The 4223-nt window shown below is 47.0% G+C and overlaps 1 long non-coding RNA gene across 3 annotated transcripts in view; it reads left to right on the top strand.

The window, feature by feature from the left end:
- Positions 1-1819: 1819 nt before the first annotated feature.
- Positions 1820-4223, top strand: part of LOC120609044 (uncharacterized) — a 56792-nt gene continuing 54388 nt past the window's right edge. The window contains exon 1 of one of the 3 annotated variants that reach the window (XR_005654635.1): positions 1820-2749. This is a non-coding gene — a long non-coding RNA (uncharacterized LOC120609044). The remainder of the gene's footprint in view (positions 2750-4223) is intronic. The other 2 variants (XR_005654634.1, XR_005654636.1) reach the window with 2 other exon arrangements.

Here is a 4223-nt window from a genome sequence, read left to right as displayed (position 1 = left end):
TAATCTCTTATTTACTCTCAGAGTATCCAGAGGTGAAGCTTGTTGTGGGTTTTTTGTTGCGTTGTGTAGTACTGGTGGGGAAGGTCTGTGTATTTATTTATTAGGCTTTTTTTTTTTTATCATCAGGTAAGAGTAATAAGAGAACATTATAGAATTTTGCCCCACTGGACCCAGTGTGTTTGTCGATTTGGGGGTGGGGGAGGAAGGTGACAAACAGCAGGAGTTTGGGGATAGGTTAGAGGCCTGGGCTTGGAAAATGTTGACTTTGTTGGAAGACTTTGTCACGCCGCTTGGCTGCGATGACAATCCACTTGAGTTACATTGCATTAAAAAAAAGTGGCGAGGGTCCAGCGGTTGGAATGCAGACGCCCACATGTATTTATATTTGCAGTTCCTGGGCCATGTGTGCGGGGATACAGTGAACTAGAAAGTCGTGGAACTGAAAATAACATATGTCTGTCTCAAGTGCCAGAGGAAATTGTAGCACTGGTGAGAAGGGGAAGGGTACAGATTCAGAGAGGGAAGAAGAAATATGCTCCTTGTTCAACCGTGATGTTTATACACAAGCTCTCGTTTCTCCTCACACATAACCAGCAGCCACAAAATAGACAGAAAAACAAATGCAAAATGGCGGGGGGTGGGGTGGGGGGTTGATTGCTTCTTCGTGAGTTGGTTGGCTTATCGAGTTCTGCATTGAAAATAAAGTTATAGCAGATCGAATTTTGGCTCCCTGCCCCCCCGCAATACCCCTTGTGGTGGTTTTCTGAGTTCCTTGGGGTTTGGTACACGAAAACTGAGCTGTGGATGCTGCCGAAACAGGTCAAGGAGGGGATGGTAAGAAAGGGACTCCTCTTGACTTAAAAATGATTAAAATAAAGATTTCCACGAATTACTTTCAGGCTCTTGAGAGCTAGAGGATTGTCTAGGGTTTTTCTGGACTCAGGGACCCCTAAGATCACATTTCTCTTCTGGGCGGGGTGCTATTTTTAAGGCTTGGTTACTACCCTCCAACTCTAATTCCATGTGTCTCTATGTATGAATAGAAGTGACTAAATTAAAAAAAGAAATAATAGATTGCATTCCCATCTTTAAAGAAAATCTTCATGAAAGCGAGTAACCGGTTTGATGTCTTCATTTTCCATTTTCACTTTGCCGTTGTGACATTATCCGACACGGCCTGGGACTCAACATACTTGGTCTTTGCAAACAAGACTCAGTAGGAGGAGCCCGACTCTGACACCTCCTGCTGATTTTACGTTTCCTTTCTCTCAGGGCACCTCTGACAATCTGGAGCCCCAGTCCAGACCCCGGAACCAGCTGGAAGCCTTCCACCATGGCCCTTGGCTTGAAACGAGGTCTCCAAGATTTTAACACGCATGTTGGACAAGCCAGTTACCCCGATCTTCCCCGGCCTCAGTTCTTTCTCCTGCAGAATGGGCATAATACCTGTGACACCTGCCAGGGCCAGGAGAGGATGGGAAAAGTTGGGGGAACACCCAGGGCAGAGCTTGGAGAAGCTGGTGAAGTGAAATAGAGTCTCATGGCCTATTGTCTTCTGCCTCTTCCTCACCTTACAGATAAGGTATGATCAACATGTGATTTTCATGCTCTAATTTGCCGTCTGTTCAGGGGCGAGTTCAGTTCGTCGGGAATGCCGGGCCTGAGACTTGAGGCTGGGAGCTGAGCTCCCACAGCCGGAGCGCCTCCCCTGGGCCGGTCCTTGGCAGCAGGCCCTTCACCTTGGTTTGCTTGGTTGCCCCTCAGTCACCGGAGAAGGTGGCACTCACTGCTGCTCCGTTTCACAGAGCGGGAGACTGACAAGCAGCTGCTTCTGTAACATCATCTGAAACTTAACCTAATACCCCCAGTAGTTTAAAAAATATTTTACAACCAAAGAAACATTTTGCAGCTGCCCATGGAGAAAGATGAGGGATGTATGCAAAGCAAGGCATTCAAAGACCGAGAGCTTGGGGCAGACCCTTCCATACCCCAAATTTGTGTCTGCCTACAATGTGACCTTTGGAAACAGTCTTCACAGATGTACTTAGTTAAGGACCTCGAGGGGACATCATCTTGGGTTTAGTATGAGCCCTACGTCCAATGGCTGGTGTCTGGATAGGAAGAGGGGTAAGGAGAGATGCAGCTGCGAGTTGGGGAACACCGGAGGACCCCAAAGCTGGCAGGAGCAAAGGAGGGTTTCCCTCTAGAGCCGTTGGAGGGAGCATGAGCTAGCGGATACCTTGAGTTTGGGCTTCTGGCTTCCAGAATTTTGAGAGGATAAATGTCTGCTGTTTGAAGCCACCAAGTGTGTAGCAGTTGGTTATGGCAATCCTAGCAAACTAATACATCTTGCCGTCTTTCTGGTTAGCTATTTACATTTGGACGCCAGAAATAAAGGCAGGCAGGAACGAGCGCTAGGCAAACATAGGAAAGCACTGGCCCCATAACAGGAAATGTTAAATCTCTTTGGGAAAACAAAACAAAAGGCAAAAATTCCCTCGTTCTTGCCTTAAAGATAGGATCCACAGTCTGCAGCGGAGTCCGGCAGCCTGAGGCATGGGATCAGGGGAATGATGTAAGATGACATGATTTATTGCTTTGTTAAGCAATAGTTTCAGCCATGTATCATGCTTTCAAGCTTAAATGATTGCCAAAGTAACAGGCGGGCTAAGGGGATTTGAACACACAGAGAGTATCTCTGGTGAAGGGAGAGTGAGCATGGCTGATATTTCTGTTGGGAAGGTGGGAGGTAAGTGGTTTGAAGACTTGATTATGGAAAAACTGCTCTGGGTGACAAGATGACATCAACAATAATTTAGTGGCATCAGGGTATGGGGAATATTGAAGTAGGCTGGTTGAGCCATATTTCTAAGAGACTAATATGAGAAGTCCTTCAAACTGGGACAGCAGCTGGGGGCCTGTGACCCCAACAGGTGAGCAGGCAGTGGTAACTGAGAGGCCCGGGCAGAGTTGATGCTTAAATTTGAGGCCAAATTTTGAAGAGAACAAATGATCTGATAGATGGAGAACCGGCCAAGAGCAAATTACAGCAGTTCAGCTGGGAGATGACTAAAGCAAAAACTAGAATCTTGGCAGTAGTCATTGGAAAGTATCTAGCCATCCATGTGTAAGCGCATGCCGAGTATGTGTATTATATTTTTAAAAAGAGATTAAAATCTCATAATTACAAGACTTTATTAATCCCTCCAGAGGAGTCAGAAATGATAATCTGTATCCAAAAGGACACCCAAATTGCTAACCTGGGGCCGAGGGTGTGGCTGGGATGACTTAACCTCAGGAAACTGGCAGTCTGTCAGGGAGGTGAAGACAGACCAGCCAGTGTGGGCAGAGCAGTTAATCGAGGAGCGGGTGGGAGAGGCCCCTGGAGTGAAGGGCTCCTTGGTGCTGTCTCTGCCCAGTGGAGAAAAGGCCACCTGCCTTGCATCCGTCTCTCTGTTGTGTCCGGAGAGTTGGTCTTCCCATCAGGCTCTCCGTCTGTGCCCAAATCACAGTTTGCTAATTATTCAAGTTGACGGAAATGAAGACTTAACAGCTCTCACATATTGAAGGAGCCTGTGCTCCAAAGTTTAAAGCCCGAGTTCAAATGCTGCCTCTAGCTGTATGACTAAGATTATGAGATCAGCGATTATTACGTTGTCTAATCTCATCTGCCAGAAAAGTGGGTTCCAGAGCCATTAGTGACAAGAATTAGATGAAATGATATGTGCGAAGGAGATAGTGCCTGGCACATAGAAAAGTCGGGTAAATGTGAGTTGTTTTCAGGCGCCTGCTTTGTGTTGAGCTGTGCTTCCCATTTAATCTGCACTACTGCGTGAGCTGGGGGAGGTAGGCGTTCTTCCCTGATTCATAACGAGGAAACTGAGGCTCAGAGGACTTGAGTAGTGTACCTGAGCTTCTTCACCTGGTAAGTGGCAGGGCCAGGGTTTGAAGCCATAACTGTGAGCCTCCAACTGTTCTCTCTGGCTATGGGTAGGATATTACCGTGGCTCAGATAAAATTGAGCTCCTGTCTGTCTCATGAGTTAGTGACCTCACCATCCCCAGGGCACCACTGGAAGGGCCACAGGTGGGCACACCCCCTCCGTCCTGCTGCTGGTGTGGCCCTAGTATTCCTGTGTTCTCTGTCTCCTGACTTCTTGTCTCACTTTTAAATCTTAATTACTACTTGGTTGTTAATGACATACAGTACCAGATATCTTAACA

The sequence above is a fragment of the Pteropus medius genome, unplaced genomic scaffold (assembly GCF_902729225.1).
Source record: "Pteropus medius unplaced genomic scaffold, Ma_sr-lr_union100, whole genome shotgun sequence".
In the NCBI taxonomy this organism is placed as follows: domain Eukaryota; kingdom Metazoa; phylum Chordata; class Mammalia; order Chiroptera; family Pteropodidae; genus Pteropus; species Pteropus medius.
This window is presented reverse-complemented; position numbering and strand designations above follow the sequence as displayed.